Source organism: Oryx dammah, unplaced genomic scaffold (assembly GCF_014754425.2).
Source record: "Oryx dammah isolate SB20612 unplaced genomic scaffold, SCBI_Odam_1.1 HiC_scaffold_25, whole genome shotgun sequence".
Classification (NCBI taxonomy): domain Eukaryota; kingdom Metazoa; phylum Chordata; class Mammalia; order Artiodactyla; family Bovidae; genus Oryx; species Oryx dammah.
In genome coordinates this window covers 72,903,946-72,924,665 of record NW_024070209.1, presented here as the reverse complement: position 1 = coordinate 72,924,665, position 20,720 = coordinate 72,903,946, and the positions used below count along the sequence as shown (strand labels likewise).

Sequence of the window (20,720 nt, the reverse complement as noted above, 5' to 3'; positions counted from 1 at the left end):
TTCTGTCCATGGAATTCTCGTGTGTGTGTGTGTGTGTGTGTGTGTGTGTGTGTGTGTGTGTGTTAGTAGCTCAGTCATGTCTGACTCTTTGTGACCCCATCAACTGTAGCTCACCAGGCTCTTCTGTCCATGGAATTCTCCAGGGAATCTTCCCAACATAGGAATCAAACCTGGGTCTCCCACATGGCAGGCCGACTCTTTACCATCTGAGCCACCAGGGAAGCCCTAAACACCCATACGGATGGCTAAAATCCAAAAAACTGGCAAGAACGTAAAGCAACAGGAACTCGCGTCCACTACCAGTAGGAATGCACAGGCAGCCTGGTTGGAAGACGATTTACAGTTGCTTACAAAACTAATCACAGTCTTACTACGCAATTCAGCGATTGCACTAGGTATTTAACCAATAAATACTATAAATACTGAGTGGAAAATGTATATTCACACAAAACCTGTACCCAAATGTTCATACCAGTTTTATTCACAACTGCCAACCACTGAAAGGAACCAAGATGCCCTTCAATGGGGAATCAATAGATAAACCAACTACTACCTTCATAAATGGGATATTTTTCAGCAATAATAAATAAACTATCACGTCAAGAAAAGACATGAAGCTTAAATATACATTGCAAAGTGAAAAAAAGCCAGTATGAAAAGGCTACATATTATATGGTTCCAATTATAAGATCTTCTAGGAAAAAAGAAAACTATACAAATGATAAAATGATCAGTGGTTACCAAAGATTTGGGACAAAGGGAAGAGGAATGAATAGGTAAAACACAGTGAAAATTTTAGGACGATAAAACTTTTGTATGATACTGTAATGGTGGACACTGACGCTACACATTTGTGAAAACCACAACACAGAGTGAAACTTAATGTATGTAAAAAAAATTTTTTTTAATCATTTAGGAGGTCAGAGGATTCCCGGATGAAATGCGGAATATGACAAAACAATCTAACTGCACTACAAAGAAATGAACCAGCCTCACTGAACAGGGAGAAAAGTATAGTGACCCAAGTAACTCTGGAAGTGAATGGAGTCTGCAAAACTAAAAGCAAAATAAAATACACGTAAGTACTGTACTCTGGTTTCCCACAGGCTGCATGCATGCCTATGTGTTCAGTCGCTTCAGTTGTGTTCAACTCTTTGCAACCCTATAGACCTAGCCTGCCAGGCTCCTCTGTCCATGGGGATTCTCCAAGCAAGAATACCAGAGTGGGTTGCCATGCCCTCCTCTGGGGGACCTTCCCCACCCAGGGATCGAATCTACGTCTCTTATGTCTCTTGCATTGGCAGGCAGGTTCTTTACCACTAGCACCACCTGGGAAGCCCATTCCCAGGGTTATGAGCTAACAATTCTAATACTGTGGTGCATGTATGCATAATTGAACAATTAAGTAAACAGATGGCAGATGGTGACGTGTGAGGTTACAGATAAGCAAGATGAGAAGCCAGGATGAACCAGGTGGTAATGGAATGAACCACAACTGGAGGCATCACTGTGAGTTCATGGTGAACTCATATATAGATATACAGTTACAAATAAAAGTGTTTATAGGTATGTTTATGTATATGCATTAGTATACACATATATATATCTCCTTCCCTGACGGCTCATCAGGTAAAGAACCTGCCTGTAATGCAGGAGACACAGAAGATTCAGGTTTGATTCCTGAGTTGGGAAGATCCCCTGAAGAAGGGCATGGCAACCCACTCCAGTATTCTTGCCTGGAGAATCCCCATGGACAAAGGAGCCTGGTGGGCTAAAGTCCATAGGGTCACAAAGAGTCGGACGCTACTGAGCACATACATGTCCTCGCTCTGGCAACTGAGAGGACCTAGAAACAAGAGTACCACAAGCAAGGAGCACCTTTAGGGTCCAAATTTTGTTTTATAATACTGTTCTCCAAAAAAAAGGAAGCAGGGCTCCTCAGAGAAATGCCAGAGGCAGGAAATATACAAGAGGAGCATGGATCGTCTTGTATTGATAGTAGAGAAAGAAGTTCTGGGAGGAAAAAACCATATGATAGGAGTATATCAAAGGGACAGAGAGGGCAACGGAAAAAGCTCCCAATGGCCAACTATGGAAAAATTCAGCAACAAAATTTAATTAAGTATTAATAGTATTTTAAGTTGATACTAACACAAATGAGTGGATAAATTAATAAATGAAGAATCAACAATATTCTGTGCAGCAAAGTTCCAAATAACCTACACAGAGACTCTGCCCTGAAGAAGGTAGAACATAACTCTCCCTTCCTTAAATGTGAACTGCACACAGTGACTTCCTTCCAAGGAGGTGATGGGGAAGAGGGGAGTAACTTGACAGTGGAGACCCTTGAGAAACACTACCTCAGCCAAGGGATTAAGTTCAAGGTCAACAGTGATAGACCATGTGGACAACAGGTACACTTGACATGACGTGATGAAAATGGCATTTTATCTCTATGGTCTTCCTACCCTTCTAATCACGAGGAAAACGTCAGGCAAATCTCAGTTGAGAGGAAATCTACAAAATACCTGACCAGCACTCCTCAAAACCGTCTTGTTTCATCAAAAACTTGACCAGCAAAGTCTGAGAAGCTGACCACCCTAGAGAAGTCTAAAGAGGCAGGACAACTAAATGTAATGTGGTATCCGAGATGGGATTCTGGAACTGAAAAAGGCCTTTAAGTAAACACTAAGGAAATCTGAATAAAGTATGGATTTTAGTTAATAATAAATAACATATCATCATTGGCTCATGAACTGCAACAAATGAACCACACTAGTGTAAGATGCTAATAACAGAGGAAATAGGGTACAGGATGCTTTAGGAACTCATTTTTCAGTAAATCTAAAACTTCTAAAAAAATACAGTTTAGGGACTTCCCTGGCAGTCCATTGGTTAGGACTCTGTGCTTCCGCTGCCAAGGGCATAGGTTTAATCCCTGATGGGGGAACTAAGAGCCCACAAGCCAAGAAGTGTGGCCCCAAAAAAAAAAAAAGTTTTAAAGACAGTACAATTACATTATTTCTTTTCCTTTATTCTCTTATCTGATTTAAAAAGCAACTGCTTTTTAATGCAATATAGGTAAAACAGTATCTATAAAATTGTACTGTTGGGCCTATAACATATAGACTTCATTAATAAGACATAACAATCTAAAATGTCTATGTATCTAACCACAGTGCCTCAAAATACACTAAGCAAAAACTGAAAGAACTGAAAAGGAAAAACAGACTTACCCACACTTACTTGGGAGATTTCAGCACTCCTCTATGATGGATACAAGTAGAAAGCCAAGATGAATATGGCAGGACTAAGCTTCAGTATCAGTCAACTAGGCCTAATTGACGTTTGTGAAACAATCCATCCAATAATGACAAAACCAAATTCTTTACAAGTGCACATAAAACATGCATCAAAAATTCAGAAAAACTAAATTCCTCGGTAGATGGAAGCAGGATAATGTGACTGCGGGGGGAATACCAACTCTATTAGCTTTGATTTGGGTGCAGTGTATTTTCTTTATGCTTTATATGTTCTGTTTCATAATAAAATTTTAAGTTAATAAGGGTATATTTTCTTTCCTTTAGTGCTTTAGAAGGTAAAGAGGCAGGTCTCCATGTGTTATGAAAATGAACTCTACCAAAAACCATAACCTCCAAACTTGTATTCAAACCAACAGGAATACTCACAAACTCCATAATTTGGTATAATATTTATTACTTCAAATCCTCAGCAATTTCTTCTGAGTATTTAAACATTATTTGCTACCAAAGGATGGATTTTCAGCTTGTCACCAAATTAGAATTGTTCATTTGTCTTTGTATTATTACAGTCAGTTTTACTAAAACAGGAAGAAGAAAAGTTCACGGATTTTTTTTTTCTTTTACTCTTTTTTATAGTTCATTCAGCTCAGTCGCTCAGACATGTCCAACTCTTTGCGACCGCATGAACCACAACATGCCAGGCCTTCCTGTCCATCACCAACTCCCAGAGTTCACCCAAACTCATGTCCATCAAGTCAGTGGTGCCAGCCAACCATCTCATCCTCTGTCGTCCCCCTTCTCCTTTTGCCTCAATCCTTCCCAGCACCAGGGTCTTTTCAAATGAGTCAGCTCTTCGCATTAGGTGGCCAAAGTACTGGAGTTTCAGCTTCAGCACCAGTCCTTCCAATGAACATCCAGGTCTGATTTCCTTTAGGATGGACTGGTTGGATCTCCTTGCAGTCCAAGGGACTCTCAAGAGTCTTTCTTCTCCAATACCACAGTTCAAAAGCATCAATTCTTCAGCGCTCAGCTTTCTTTATAGTCCAACTATCACATCCATACATGACTACTGGAAAAACCATAGCCTTGACTAGACGGACCTCTGTTGACAAAGTAATGTCTCTGCTTTTTAATATGCTATCTAGGTTGATCACAACTTTCCTTCCAAGGAGTACACGTCTTTTAATTTCATGGCTGCAATCACAATCTGCAGTGATTTTGGAGCCTAAAAAAATAAAGTCTGTCACTGTTTCCACTGTTTCCCCATCTATTTGCCATGAAGTGATGAGACTGGATGCCATGATCTTGGTTTTCTGAATGTGGAGCTTTAAGCCAACTTTTTCATTCTCCTCTTTCACCCTCATCCAGAGGCTCTTTAGTTCTTCTTCATTTTCTGCCATAAGGATGGTATCATCTGCATATCTGAGGTTATTAATATTTATCCCGGCAATCTTGATTCCAGCTTGTGCTTCCTCCAGCCCAGCGTTTCTCATGATGTACTCTGCATAGAAGTTAAATAAGCATGGTGACAATATACAGCCTTGACGTACTCCTTTTCCTATATTTGGAACCAGTCTGTTGTTCCATGTCCAGTTCTAACTGTTCCTTCCTGACCTGAGTACAGGTGTTTTAAGAGGCAGGTCAGGTGGTCTGGTATTCCCATCTCTCTCAGAATTTTCCACAGTTTATTGTGATCCACACAGTCAAAGGCTTTGGCATAGTCAACCAAGCAGTAGTGTTTTTCTGGAACTCTCTTTTTCCATGATCCAGCGGATGCTGGCAATTTGATCTCTGGTTCCTCTGCCTTTTCTAAAACCAGCTTGAACATCTGGAAGTTCACGGTTCACGTATTGCTGAAGCCTGGCTTGGAGAATTTTGAGCATTACTTTACTAGCGTGTGAGATGAGTTGCAATTGTGCAGTAGTTTGAGCATTCTTTGCCACTGCCTTTCTTTTGGATTGGAATGACCTTTTCCAGTCCTGTGGCCACTGTTGAGTTTTTCAAATTTGCTGACATATTGAGTGCAGCGCTTTCACAGCATTATCTTTTAGGATTTGAAACAGCTCAACTGGAATTCCATCACCTCCACTAGCTTTGTTCGTAGTGATGGTTTCTAAGGCCCACTTGACTTCACATTCCAGGATGTCTGGCTCTAGGTGAGTGATCACACCACTGTGATTATCTGGGTCATGAAGATCTTTTTTGTACATTTCTTCTGTGTATTCTTACCACCTCTTCTTAATATCTTCTGCTTGTGTTAGGTCCATACCATTACCTTGGACACGGGGTATCTCCTCTCGGCTGCCGCCCCGACCTTGGACGTGGGGTAGCTCCTCTCACTCTTTTTTATAAACAGTAATTAATTAATTTTGGCCACACTGGGTCTTCGTTGCTGCACACAGGCTTTCTCTAGTCGCAGCAAGCAGGGGCTGCTCTCTAGTCGCAATGCGTGGGCTTCTCATTGCGGTGGCTTCTCTTGCTGTGGAGCACAGGCTCTAGGCACACAGGCTTCAGTCGTCGTGGCTCCTGGGCTCTAGAGCGCTGGCTTACTAGTTGCAGACAGCTGCTCTGTGGCATGTAGGATCTTCCCAGACCAGGGATTGAACCCACAACTCCTGCAGTGGCAGGCAGATTCTTAAATCACTGGACCACCAGGGAAGTCCTGTCGTTTACTCTTAAAGAAATCTCCAGAAACTTATAAAAATACATCAACTTAATAAAATTTTAAGATATTAATTAGCATATGACTATAATTGTGCCTCAGAAAAGCTTAGTAAGTTTGTCTTCATATTCCAAATGCTTTTTGAAAAAATATCTCAACTGACCAGATTAGCCTCATACTACCATTAAGCAAATACCTTAAAGCACAAATATACTCAATGTTACATATAACCTATATACCAAAGAGTATTTTTAACAATTTTAAGGGTTTTTGTACTTTTTTTTACCAATTCCTCTTCCATCTGCTTCGATCATTTGTTTTGTACTTTATATCTGACTGAAAACAAGCTCATAATATAAATAGAAGTACCAGCTCTGTTTGCTTCCTGCTGTTCATGTGTCCTTGCATTGGTACTTCAATCTTCAGTTGAATCTGAAACTTCAATCTGCAGATTCTTTGCAGGAATCTTTTTAAGCCCTTTGTCTATTCAATCAGCAAGGTTCATATCATGCAAGTGAGATAATACTGTACACTCTGAAAAACTCCTAAACCAGACAGAGGTTAACTGTAACACATCCAAACAGGATTTTAGCAAACAAATATGGAGGTTCACACTGTCGGCCCCTCCAGGTGGTAGTGTCCCGCCAATCCTCCCCTTGGCTACTTCACTTTCTGTACCTGATGTATATTATCAGATATACAGGTGGAGTTAAGTGTCAACCTATAGTTTGCTGTTGCTGCTGCTGCTGCTAAGTCCCCTCAGTCATGTCCAACTCTGTGCAACCCCGTAGACGGCAGCCCATGAGGCTCCCCCGTCCCTGGGATTCTCCAGGCAAGAACACTGGAGTGGGTTGCCATTTCCTTCTCCAATGCATGAAAGTGAAAACTGAAAGTGAAGTCACTCAGTCGTGTCCAACTCTTTGTGACCCCATGGACTGCAGCCCACCAGGCTCCTCCGTCCATAGGATTTTCCAGGCAAGAGTGCTGGAGTGGGGTGCCATTGTCTTCTCCAGTCAACCTATGGTTTAAATATCAGTAAAATTGATTGCCCATTTTTTTTCTTGTTATACCCTGCCTAGAGGATCAGTTTGCATACCACCTACTTTGGGAACATTACTCTTAAAAAACTAAGAGTGAGAAGATGAGACTGTGCTAGGCCTGAGAAGTAAATAAGGAATGTGAATGGTAGAATCAGCTGAGGAAATTTACAGCCTAAGCGGTTAGTTAGCTTGGCCTAACGCTGCAAAGCTAGTAATTTTCTAGTTCTCTTCCCACTATGTCATATCACCCCCTCCAGGGCAAACATGAGGGCTCCAGGACTGAGGAAAAGACACATGTGCCCAAACCCTGGGGCTGGGCAGGCCTTAGGTCTCAGTGAAACGGCCTGGAGGCCAGTGCAACAAAACATCTGGGCCCTCATCAGTCCGGTCAGGGAAGCAATGCGTTCCACTAAGTCCACAGGCAGAAGTTAACAAACTCCACAGAAAAGACTAAAGGAAAGAAAGCAGGCTCCAGAAAGGTTTCCAGAAAGTCTCTACAATGTACCTAAGTGTAAATATCCTTCACTTCCCATGGATTGTTTTGTCGATTAACTTCCAGTTCTCAGTTGCTTCAAAGCATCTAGGTATGGAAACTTTGTGTGCAAGTCCACTGTCTCCCCGCAAAACTCCTGTCAGTTTTTCCCTGGATGCTTCTTCAACTAAGAAGTCAGAGGTGGCTGAGCTTGTCACTAATAAGTCCTTAACCAGAACTAGTCAAATTTCCCTAAAAGAGAATTAACTTCCTTGCTTATTTCAGGAAAATTCTCAACTGTTCTTCCCCAAATACTTTTCTTTTTCAGATTATATATATTTAAAAAACCAAAAAAGCCAGGGAAAGTAAACATTTGAGAAGCCCTAGAGATTCGGTTTTTTGATTTGTTTTGGTCTGGGGTTTTTTTGTTTGATTTTACAAATCTGAAAAAGTTCTCTAAAGTTTCAATAAAAAATATTCAATGACTGCACTCCATTACTACACAGAGCTCTGAATAGCAAATATCACTTCTCAGGGCTATCGTAACTGTTTGTTTGTTTGTGGCACTGCCTGGTGGCTTGTGGGATCCTCATTACCTCTGTGTATGCGCTCAGTCCTATCTGACTCTTTGTGATCCCAGGGGCTGTAGCCCACCAGGCTCCTCTGTCCATAAAATTTTCCAGGCAAGAATACTAGAATGAGTTGCCATTTCCTCCTTCAGGGGATCGTCCAACCCAGGCCTTGAATCTGTGTCTCCTGAGGCTCCTGCATTGCAGACAGATTCCCTACCACTTGAACCAACCTGACCAAACCCTGACACCCTACAGTGGAAGTATGGGATCCTAACCAGGAATTCCCTACAGTAACTGTTAAAATAAATAATGCAAAGCATTTAGCACAATGCCTGGCACAAAATAAAAGCCTAATAAATGTTAGCTGCTATTACTATCATTATGATTGTTATTAATGTTATTATGTAACTACCCTTTTGAATGATGCCTAGGCTAGAATTCTATTGACAAGACCTCTTTTTCTTAACGACCTCTTTTTCTTAACGGATAGTTCTGATTTATTTAAAAGTATAAAAACATAGAGTTGGAAGGAGAATACATACTTTGTCATAGTCATTTGCAATATTTTAAATGTGGAATAGAGAAAGGGTTTTAACAAAACTGAAAGGAGGTAAAGAGGTAGAAAGGCAGTGTGCCCAAGCCATCAGAAAATAGAATATAAGAAAATAGGGACAAGGGAGTTCCCCTATGGTCCAGTGGTTAGAATTCTGGGCTTTTACTGCCCTGGCCCAGGGTTCAATCACTGGTTGGGGAACTGAGATCCTGAAAGCCGAGTGACATAGCCAGAAAAAAAAAAAAAAAAGAAAGAAAGAAAGAAAATTGGAGAAAAGTAAGGCACAAAAAATAGAAACAGACACCTTTAGTCTGCTAAATACAAACCTCACAGTTTTTCCTAAAATCTGCCACAGGCTGCTTAGTTCATAAATAGGAAATTTTAGTTCTAAGCAAAGATACTAAACTACTTACCTAGTAAGGAAATACTGAAAGCGTATGACCAATAAAGGATACATTCTTGAAATATCATACAAAGCTTTAGTTTTCACATTCATCAGATCAGTTCAATCACTCAGTTGTGTCCAACTCATTCCAACCCCATGGACTGCAGCACGCCAGGCCTCCCTGTCCATCACCAACTCCCGGAGCCTACTCAAACTCACATCCATCAAGTTGGTGATGCCATCCAACCATCTCATCCTCTGTCGTCCCCTTCTCCTCCTACCCTCAATCTTTCCCAGCATCAGGGTCTTTTCAAATGAATCAGTTCTTCGCATCAGGTGGCCAAAGTATTGGAGTTTCAGCTTCAATATCAGTCCTTCCAATGAATATATAGGACTGATTTCCTTTAGGATGGACTGGTTGGACCTCCTTGCAATCCAAAGGACTCTCAAGAGTCTTCTACAACACCACAGTTCAAAAGCATCAATTCTTCAGTGCTCAACTTTTTTTATAGTCCAACTCTCACATCCATACATGACTACTGGAAAAACCATAGCTTTGACTAGATGGACCTTTGTTGGCAAAGTAATGTCTCTGCTTTTTAATATGCTCTCTAGGTTGATCATAGCTTTTCTTCCAAGGAGTAAGCGTCTTTTAATTTCATGGCTGCAGTCACCATCTGCAGTGATTTTGGAGCCCCCCAAAAATAAAGTCTGTCACTATTTCCATTGCTTCCCCATCTATTTCCCATGAAGTGATGGGACCAGATGCCATGATCTTAGTTTTTTGAATGTTGAGTTTTAAGCCAACTTTTTCACTCTCCTCTTTCACCCTCATCAAGAGGCTCTTTAGTTCTCCTTTGCTTTCTGCCATAAGGGTGGTGTCATCTGCGTGTCTGAGTTTACTGCTATTTCTCCTGGCAATCCTGATCCCAGCCTGTGCCTCATCCAGCCCAGCATTTCGCATGATGAACTCTACATTTAAGTTAAATAAGCAGGGTGACAATATACCGCTTTGGCATACTACTTTCCTGATTTGGAACCAATCTGTTGTTCCATGTCCAGTACTAACTGTTGCTTCTTGACCTGTATACAGATTTCTCAGGAGGCAGGTAAGGTGGTCTGGTATTCCCATCTCTTTAAGAATTTTTCACAGTTTGTCGTGATCCACACAGTCAAATTCATATTCATACTTCAAAAAAAAAGTATCCTTGTTAGTTATTTCTATAACTATAGTTTAAAACTCTGAAAAGGGTTTGTTTGGTTTTTTTTAGAAAGATATATAAGAATTACTTTTTCAAATGACTTTGGAATTAAGTGAAAAAAGGAAGACCAATTAAATGTGTTCCAACCTAAATCAAATTATTTGTATTTCTTTTTTATCACAAATGCAGTGTGCACCCTTCACGCCAAAATCCTGGATGTTAATTTCATTTCTAAGTTCTCATATTTTTAATGACATTTAAGATGTTGGTAGCAATGATTAATTATCAGCTACAAAAACCATAAGCAAAGCAACAGAGAATCAGAATGTGAGGGCTGAGAAATAACCTAACCCAGGTCTCATATTTTGCACATCCAAATAAATAAAATGTCTAGTCTCAGGCCATACTTGTACTTCACAATAAATAAACAGAGATAGAAACCCAGAACCCCTAACTGCTGGTCAATTATACCACCTTTTTAGATGTGAAAACACTAGGATAATTTTTCAGCCTATGGTCTGTAGAGAAGATTTATAAACAACAAATTAAAACCATAAATCTAAAACTTTAATGCACCAAAAGGTACTTTTTTTTTTTTTTTAAGTTTTAAAAGAGGGACATCCCTAGTGGTCCAATTGCTAAAACTCTGAGCTTCCAGTGCAGGAGGCCCGGGTTTGATCCTGAGTCATGGATCTAAATCCCACATGCTACAACTAAGAGTCTGCATGCCCAAACTAAAACCCAGCACAGCCAAATAAACATTTTTTAAATTTTTTAAGAAAAGCCACAAACTGGAAAAAGAAATTTGAAGCCATCTATGTGAAATATTAGCATCAAAAATGTATTTTAAAATTAGAAATCAATATGAAAAAAGACAATTAGCACAACAGAAGAACAGGTAAATGATAAAAACAAGCAAATCACAGAAGAGGAAAACTCAAGAGCCAATTAAAAACACAGAGCAATGTTCAAACTCACCAGTAATCAGAAAAACATGTAATATTAATATAAAAAAATATAAAAATAATATTGCATGGTATATCCAGCAGATTTGCAAAATTATAAAGTCTAAAACACTAAGGGTTGACAAGGCGGGGAAGGGCCAGAAGTCATACATCACTAGCGTGAATGTTAACTGGGAAACCACTTCAGAGTGGAATCTAGCAACTACCACAAAGGTTGAAGATGTGCATGGCACGCATACCAGCGGGTTGCTCCAAGTACACGCTATAAAAGACGTGCACTGTGCACACAGACATGACAAGAGTATTCAAAACAACATTTTCTGTAACAGCAAGAAAACAAACCAGAGCACAAATTATCAATCCATAGGAAAACATAAAAATAAACTGTGATATAGCCCAATAACAGAATCCTGTACAGCCAAGAAAATGAATCCACTAGAGCTGCATATGGGCTTCCTTGATGGCTCAGCTGGTAAAGAATCCACCTGCAATGCAGAAGATCCCAGTTCGATTCCTGGGTCAGGACAATCCTCTTGAGAGGGATAGGCTACCTACTCCAGTGTTCTCGGGCTTTCCTTGTGGCTCAGTTGGTAAAGAACTTGTCTGCAATGTGGGAGACCTGGGTTCGATCCCTGGGTTGGGAAGATCCCCTCGAGAAGGGAAAGGCTACCCACTCCAGTAGTCTGGTCTGGAGAATTCCATGGACACAATCTAAGGGGTTGCAAAGAGCTGCACACGACTGGGCGGCTTTCACTTTCAGAGCAACATATAGTCCATACGGATGGGTCTCAAAACACTGAAAGAAAAAAAAAGCTACAAAAAGACATACTTAATACCGTTAATATAGAGAGTTTTTTAATGCAAAACAATAATATACATTTTAGGGCTATTTACATATGTAATGAAAGTATGAAAATATGTACAGGAGTGAAAAACATCAAATACAGAACAGTGGTTCCCTCAGAAGGGGAGGAGAATACAACTGGGAAGGAGTGGAGGTTCAACTTTAAAAGGAACCTCGTTTCTTAAAAGTGGTGCGTACACAGGTATTCACTATTTTTATTCTCTATACCTCTTGGAGGGCCAATATTTCACAATATTTAAAAAGTTAAAGGAAAATAAACTCAAGGTCCAAAAATAGTTTACTTGGGAGACCACATGCTTAATCATGATACTATTTATTCTATTTTTGTTTGCACAGTTTAAAAAGGTTTAGTCACTATAAGAAACTGCTCAAGAACATGTAAAACATCACACTGGTAAAAAAGCAACAAAGTACCTGGCTAAACGAAGAGTCTTTCATGGCAACCACATTAGAGACACAAAGTGGTCACATCACCATACTCAGGGATCATTTGGGTAAGCCAAAAACAAAGCCCAAGTTGAACTTGGAACATAAAAGTCTTGTTTAGAGACAGCACGTAGAAAGAACATGGGCTTTAAAGTTGGACCTGGTTCAAATATCACTCCTATCACTAATTAGCTGTGCTGACCTAAACAAGTTATAACTTCTCTGAGCTCTTTTCCCTCATCCAAACATTGCAGATGTTTCCACAGTTGTAAAGTTTAAAGTGTAGCCATTATCTTGAAAATCTCTTGACATACAGTAGCCTGTATGTCAGTAGTTGTTATTAGTTGCAGAAGAAAGTCTCTCTCTAGCAAGTAGAGACAGAGCAAGCAGAGATTAAAAAAAAAAAAAAAAAAACTTAAAGAGTCTAGAAAAAGAAACCAGGAAGAAGCTGGAATGGTTAGGGGCTAAAAAAAGTCCTTAGAGAGTCCCAAAAGTTACCCACACACACACACACACAAATTTTTTTTTACTGTACACTATTTGATTATAGTGAGGCTTAGTTACAGGAATATTTAGTCCAAACCTAATCATTGCTGAAATGCTGCAATATAACATACAGTATAGCTTATATGTAATATTATTAATAGGCTTCCCAGGTGGCTCAGTGGTAAACAATGCCAACGCAGGAGATACACGCTTGATCCCTAGGTTGAGAAGATCCCCAGGAAAAGGAAATGGCAACCCATGCCAGTATTCTTGCCTGGGAAATCCCATGAACAAAGGAGCCTGGTGGTCTACAGTCCATTGGGTTGCAAAAGAGTTGGACTTAGAAACAATAACAATATTGTTAATACATAAAAACTCAAGATCAAAATGTATTTTCTTTAAAAGTTCATTTAATGTTAAAAATGCATTAACAAGTAAATCATACAATTTATCTGTTTCTCTCAGTTATCTACAACTCAGAAAGGTCTGTCCTACTGTTAACACACCAAAGAGAAAACAATGATAATTTCAACAAATGCCAAAAAAGCCCTCAATAAAACTCAATACCCAATAAAAATATAAACCTAGAAGGAAACTTCCTTAAATTGACAAAAGACATCTACCAGAAACCTTTAGTAAGTATCATATCTAATAGTGAAACACTGGAAGCATTTCCATTCAGGAAAAAGACTAAAATGCCCGTTATCACTGGGCATTCAACTTTTCCTATTCAACTTTTGCTCTGGAGGGTCTAGGCATTGCAATAACACAAAAAACAAGATAAGTGGTATAAAGCTTAGTAAGACGCCTGATCAGTTAAGTCTTCCAGTCAAAGCAGCACAGTAAATAAACACTTGACTGTATCCCCTTTGCTCCAAATACACTGTAAAAGATATTTTTTAATATATTTATAAGCTACTAAAAAGGCTCAAAAACAAGATAAGCCTCCACCTGGAGCAGAAACAGAACAGATACACGAAACTGTGAGCCGGACCAAAGCTCCAGGTTTGCTGGACTTTTGAGTCTGGAACAAGTGTAGACTTCCTGCAAGGCCACAGTGACACAGAGCCAAGGAGCTGCAGAGACAGGGGACACTTGAGCCAGATTCACTGTTCAAAGTCAAGGATGAGGCTAGAGCTCAAAGGAAGCTAAAAAATATCACTGTCAGTCTCTGCCTAGAACTATGGCTTATATGGCACTCTGGGCTCTGAAAGGCGAGAAGATAAAAACACAGCCTCACGACCAGGAGTTGAACCAAGACACTTACACACACTGTGAGTGGATCTAAAATAGCCCAAATTACCTCAAAGAGCAGGACTCTGACCATTACCAGATCTGATTTCTTGGCCAGAGTCCAGTCAATCAATGGAAGCACTTGAAATATCACCAGAGAAGGGTGACCACAGAACTAAGAGAAACAAAATCAGCAGTTCTCTTCCTCTTTTTTTTTTTTCAGTCTGCAAATCAAAACTTCAAAACATATAGAAATATAATGCTAAGAAAGACAGCCCATAAAAGCAACAATGAGAATATAAATCTACACCAGATGAAGTTTAATTTTACAGAACTGTCTGACAAAGACTTATTTTTTAAAGTACATTTAGGGTGCAAGGATATATGCTTTTTAAATTATTGGGAGTGCAAAACTGGACAGCCACTTTGGAAGACAGGCAGTTTCTTACAAAGCTAAACATACCATCCAGCAATCATGCTTCTAGGTATTTACTCAAGAAAGCGGAAAACCTATGTCCACACAAAAACCTGCACTTTAATATTTATAGAAGCTTTATTCATAACTGCCAAAAGCTAGAAGTAGCCAACATATCCCTCAACAGATGAATGGATAAACAAAACTGTGGTACTTTTCATACAATGAATTATTATTCAGCAATAAAAAGAAAGAAGCTATCAAGCCAAGAAAAGACACAGAGGAAACTTAAAAGCATAATGCTAAGTGAAAGAGACCAGTCTGAAAGGCTATATCATCCAAGCTATATGACATTCTGAAAAAGACAAAACTAAAGACACAGTGAAATGATCAGTGGCTACCAGAAGCTCAGAAGAAGGCAAGCAGGAATGAATGAGTGGAATACAGGGGATTTGGGGGCAGTGAAATTATTCTGTGTGATACTACAATATTTCATGAAACGTCACATGATAACATTTTGCATTTGTCAAACCACAGAGAACTGCACTACACAAAAGAGCAGAACTCTAGTATAAAAATGAACTTAGGTTAATAATAATGTATCATATTTATCTACCAGTTGTCACAAATATAGTAAAAAATGTTGTATGATTTCAGTTATGTGAAGTACCTCTAGTAGTCAAGTTCACAGAGACAAAAAGCAGAATGGCAGTTGCCAGGGGCTGGAGGGAGAAAAGAATGGGAAGTTAGTGTTTAATGGATACAGAGTTTCAGTTGGGAAAGATAAAAATGGAAATGGAAATCTATTCTGTAAATGGAGAGTGATGGTTATACAACAATGTAAATATACTTAATGCCACAGAACTGTACAATTAACAATGATGAAAATAGTAAATTTTATGTTATGCATATTTTACCACAATAAAAACAAAAAATATCAGAGTAACTTCCCTGGTGGTCCAGTGGCTAAGACTCGGCACTCCCAATGTAAGGGGCCTGGGTTCAATCCCTGGTCAGGGATCTAGATCGCACATGTCACAACTAAGACCTGGCACAGCTAAATAAATAATTTAAAAAAATAAAAATGAGAAAAAGTGTTGAAAAAGTGGTTATCCAAATTGAAAAAAAAAATCATATCATTCCATTATTCCATATAGGAACACCACACAGAAAGCAAAACCTTTTTTTTTTATTTTAGAAGAAAATACAGATATATCTAATTCATACCCTGGGGCAGAGAAAATTACTTAAACTAGACAGGGAAACAAACTTTTATTTTTATTTAATGGAAATTTTTTCATAAACAAATTAAAATGTAAAACTCGTAAACAACGGAAGACATTGTTAACAAGCCTCTGACTGGCAGGACGCACTGGGAGCACGTAAGTCCACCTATGAATTAGTATCCAAAGTAACCTAACTGTCCCACAGCGAGCAAAGGACACAGAAACAGTGACTTAAGTCTACAACTGAACACTACTCAGCATTTAAAAATAAATGAACCAGAGCTTCACGTGGCAACATGGTTAAATCTCCATCAACTAATTTAAAGCATATACTCCTCTGACCCAGAAATTCTCTTTTTCACTCACTACAGCAATGTGTAAAATGGCAAACAGGCTGTAATGGCCATTAACGAGCAGAGGATTAAATAAACTATTGTACAATACATACTACATATGGGATTGTATAGGAATCAAGAGGAATCAGGTAGATCTTTGTGTTCCATCATGGAAAGATCTCAGGCATTCTGTTAGAATGTTGCAGACCAGTGTGTACAGTATCATGTCATTAATGTGGATGGGGGGGGAACCTATTTTTATTACCTATATGTAGATGATAATACATAGGGAAAGGTCTGGAAGGATCACAACAAACTGCTGACTGCAGTTTCAGTGGAGAAGAGAGAGAGTGGGTCAAGGGGGGGTTTTCTTCTGTATGTACTGTTTGAGCCTTTTATGAGAAAGTGCGCATTCATGAGCCATTTGCACAGCTGCAGGACACAGTTCCAGGCTGCAGGATGAAACCCCAGGAACTGCCACCCACAGGGATTCCTGTGTGAATGGCAACCCCTAAAACCCGGCAGTATACTTCCTGCACCAATGCCACAGCCCTGATGCTTGTATAACTAGAAATAAATAAAGTAAGAGGAAATGAGGGTATTGCAAACCAGCATGAGAGAGTTTCTGGAGTGATGTAAATTTCTTTATCTTTGTTGGCATAGTGGTTACAAAAGTAGACAGTCCCCAACTTACAATCATTTGACTTATGATTTTTGACTTCACCATGCTGCAAAAGCAATAGCGCATTCAGTGAAACTGCTTCAAATCTGAATTTTGGCCCTTTCCCTGGCTAGCAATATGCAGTACGATACTCGTGACACTGGGCAGTGGCAGTGACCCACAGCTCCTGGTGAGCCACAAGATCACCAGGATAAACAGCTGAGACACTTAAAACCACTCTGCTTTTCACTTTCAGTACAGTTTCAGTAAATTACATGAAACATTCAACTTTCTTATAACACAGGCATTGTGTCTTAGATGATTTTGCTCAACTGTAGGTTAATGTAAGTGTTCTGAGCATGTTTAAGGTAGGCTAGCTTAAGCTATGATGTTTGGCAGACGGGGTGTATTAAATGCATTTTTAACCTACTGTACTTTCAATTTACAGTGGGTTTATCAGACATAACCCCATCAGAAGCTGAGGAAGATTTGTATATACATTTTTCAAACTCCACCAACTCTGCACAGGACATCTGTGCAAACATCAATAAAGGTGATTTAGAAATAAATGGCAATCCACTCCAGTAATCTTGCCTGGAGAATTCCATGGACAGAGGAGCCTGGCAGGCTACAGTCCATGGGGTCGCAAAGAGTCAGACATGACTGAGCAACAAACACTTCTACTTCTAAATGTAAACTAAGTATATAAATAAATAAAATACAATATTTCTGAGAAAACGGAGAACAAGGCATCCTAAAGTACAGCACTGAGGTACCCCAAGATAAGAACTAGTAGACACCTGATGGAGGCACTCTTAATTAACTGCACCGCCCTAAAACTAAAGAGAAATTGACTTAGTTCTTCAAGGCTTACCACACAAGGCCAAATTTGAATTAATATTTTATTTTTATACAAGGAAACATAGGTCCTGAGCAATTTAAAGATATAAAGTAAGTGCTTTAAACCAATTCCATTGGTTTTAAATCTGACTTCCTAAGTAGAAATTTTCTCTCTCAGTCATAGTGGACACTCAAAAGTCCTGCCAACACTACGCTGACTACACAACCGCCTTCAAAGGTAATTCCACTGATGTATGATAAAAATCCTCCCAGAACTCATAAAAGGTCAAGTTTTAGTTTGGCAGACAAAGTAACCCAACAGGCACTGCAGCCCAGGCAACTGAAACAGCAGCCTGGAGCTTGAGAGTCCAGAAATTCTATGAAGGCAGGAAAAAACGCAGAGTCCCAGCCCTCATGGAAGAGCAGAGTCACATTCTCTGACCACAGATCTAAGATGCAAGAGCCAAGATAAAAATGAAAGCATGCTCTCTAGACAGACATTTTCCCCTTCCTCAAGTGACAGAAGAGAGAAAGGCCAAGATGGGATGATTTGAACCAACGACCCTAGGAGTAAGCTCCTGGCAGTCAAAACAGAATAAGGTTGTGAAAGTGGCAGCACAGCCACAAGATACGACAACTCCATCACCTTAGCCACTTGCTTAGCCCAAACCTAAGAACCTCTTACAGGGCAAAAAAGAGAGAGGAAACTTGAGGGACAAGGGAAGTCCATCAGCATCCCTAACATCACGTTGATCAACAGTGCTCCACATAAAACAGAGCAAAACCTTGCTTGGTCCATTCATTCATGCAGTATGTTCGATACCTGCTGCTTGGGAAGAAAAGGAACTTCCTCTTTCCAATTTCCTTTTTTCCTTCTCTCTCTTTAAATGTTACACAGAAGTGTCTATAAAACTCTCCCAAATACCTCCCACAAGCTTCCTTGACCTTCCTGCTTTAATCCTCAAACCAAGCAATTTTATGGCTCCAATTTCCCAATACTACTGGGAAGAAGACAAAGTGAAAGAGACAAAATTCAAAGCTGCTTTGTATTTCTCACGCAAACCTTTACAACCAAACTGCCAGCACCTAAGTAGCAAATGATGGTTGTGCTTTACACAACTGTGACCCCAGTGCTGACTACGGTTCTCTACCCAAGGTTAGTTAACCAACAAACTGTTTGCTGAGGTTGCTGGAAGGTCTTCCTAATCCCAAGGCCTGGCACAGCAATTTAACAGCAAGCATTCGTTAGTTGCATCCTTCCTCCTCTCAGGACACTTTCCTTAAAAGGGTGACCTCGGCGCACAGGGTCACAGTTAGGCGCCTCGGGAAATAGTGTTTGGGGATGATCTGAAATAAATTCCCTTCCCTCTGCCAGGGCCTGCCTGCCTCACCTGCCCTCTGCCAGGACCTGCCTCCTTCGCCCCCTTCAACACCTAATGCAGAGCCTCCTTCCACCAAGCCGGGCTCGGGCAGCATCACCCTGCGTCCGCACCCCGGCTCCGTGTCCGCCAGCCAAAGCGCGATCGGAACACCGGAGCCCCCTACCCGACCCGGGGCTCAGAGGCCAGCAACGCCGGCCGGGGAGTCCGCTCCATCCTCTCCGCTCGCCCCTCCAGGGCCGGGAGCGCGGCGCGGTCTCCGTTCACAGCGCGCGCGGTGCAGCAGCCCCGGATTCCCGGGGGCCGTCTCCGCCGCTCCCGGCCCTGCAAACCCCCGCAGGCTGCCGGGGTGCGGGCGCCGCGCCGGTGCCTTCCCGCTCCTTGCGGGCGCGAGGCTCCGGCACCGCGCTCCTCTCCCGCAGCCTGGGGCAGCGGCCGCAAACCCTCGCCGTACTCACTTCCCGGCCGGATCTGGGGGCGTCGAGAAGGACTCCGGCGGCTGCAACCTCCTCCGCCTCCTCCGGCTCGGCCCCCGCGGCTGTGGCGGTGGCGGCGCCCGCTCAGGCCTCGGAGCCGCCCCCGCGGCGAACGTTCTCAGGCACCCGGCTCGCGCCGCTTACCCTCCCGGCACGCGCAGCGAGCCCGCCCCCGGTGCGAGGGCGCCAGGGCGCGAGGGCGCAGGGCTGGGGGCGGGCACGCGCCGCCTGCGCGAGCGCGCGGCTGGAGGCGGGGCTTCCGCCTCGCCGAGGAGGGGGCGGGCCGGCGGGCCGGGTTCCCTTCGAACCCCGCCCCCTGCGGCCCGGTTCCGGGAGGGCGGGGGAAACTTGCCCCCTGCGGGCTTTTCCCGGGAGCCGACGGCGGGCGGCGGAGATGCGTTTCAACTCCACAGGTATGTACCCCGCCATCTGGATGTTCGGCCCGACGTGACTACAAGGTAAAGAATGCGAAGAACCACCCCCATAAATCATTCATCATCCGCGCCTGGAGCAGGAGACACTGCCCTGAGTGGTATTTCCAAATTAATTCAACTCAGCAAACTGTTTACTGAGCACCGACTCGGTGCCTAGCTCTGTAACGCTGTACCAGGTGCTGTGTGGGTACACCGTCACGGTCACGGTCCCCGGTCTCCAGGAGCGCATAACTTAGTGGAAAAGCAGCCGTGTAAACAACCAGGTCTGGTGACCCATGCAAAGCCAGAGCCATTATGAGATGCTGTGGGAGCTCAGAGGAGGAAGAGATTACTTCCGCTTGGACGATGCGGAGAGGTTCCTGGAAGAGGTGGCATCTGTGTTCAGCCTGCAAGCAAGAAAGAGAGGAGTCTTAGGAGGGAAAAAAGGGAGGGACATCAAAGTTTAGGTAAACAGCTTGGGCAAAGGAACAGAGAGCGATGGAGGTTTACCATCTCTGCATCAGCTTTTTGTTTTAATATCCTTTTTTGATAGAATCCTTTCCAAATTACGTGAAACAGATGATGCTACATGGGGAACAGCAAAGCTTTTTTTTTTTTTTAAGCACTCAAAAGATCATTCTTTTCTTGTTTTTAATTGAAGGATAATTGCTTTACAGAATTGTGTTGGTTTCTGCCAAACATTAACATGAATCAGCCATAGGTATACATATGTTCCCTCCCTCTTGAACCTCCCTCCCTACCTCCCTCCCCATAGGATCATTCTTGTCAACATCATTTAAGGCTGAAAACAGCAGTGTCCTTTAAGGACTTTTGATATGTTGGTGGCGGAT

The 20,720-nt window shown here is 41.6% G+C and overlaps 1 protein-coding gene across 14 annotated transcripts in view; it reads right to left on the bottom strand.

Annotated features, from left to right (window-relative positions):
- Nucleotides 1-19,634, bottom strand: part of DTNB (dystrobrevin beta) — a 238,612-nt gene extending 218,978 nt beyond the window's left edge. For 12 of the 14 annotated variants that reach the window (XM_040224497.1, XM_040224500.1, XM_040224503.1 and 9 more), the window contains exon 1: nt 19,439-19,632. The gene's annotated coding sequence lies outside the window, so the exon portion shown is untranslated. Of the gene's footprint in view, nt 1-19,438 lie in introns of all 14 variants that reach the window. The other 2 variants (XM_040224496.1, XM_040224495.1) reach the window with 2 other exon arrangements.
- Between the last annotated feature and the right edge of the window lie 1,086 nt (nt 19,635-20,720).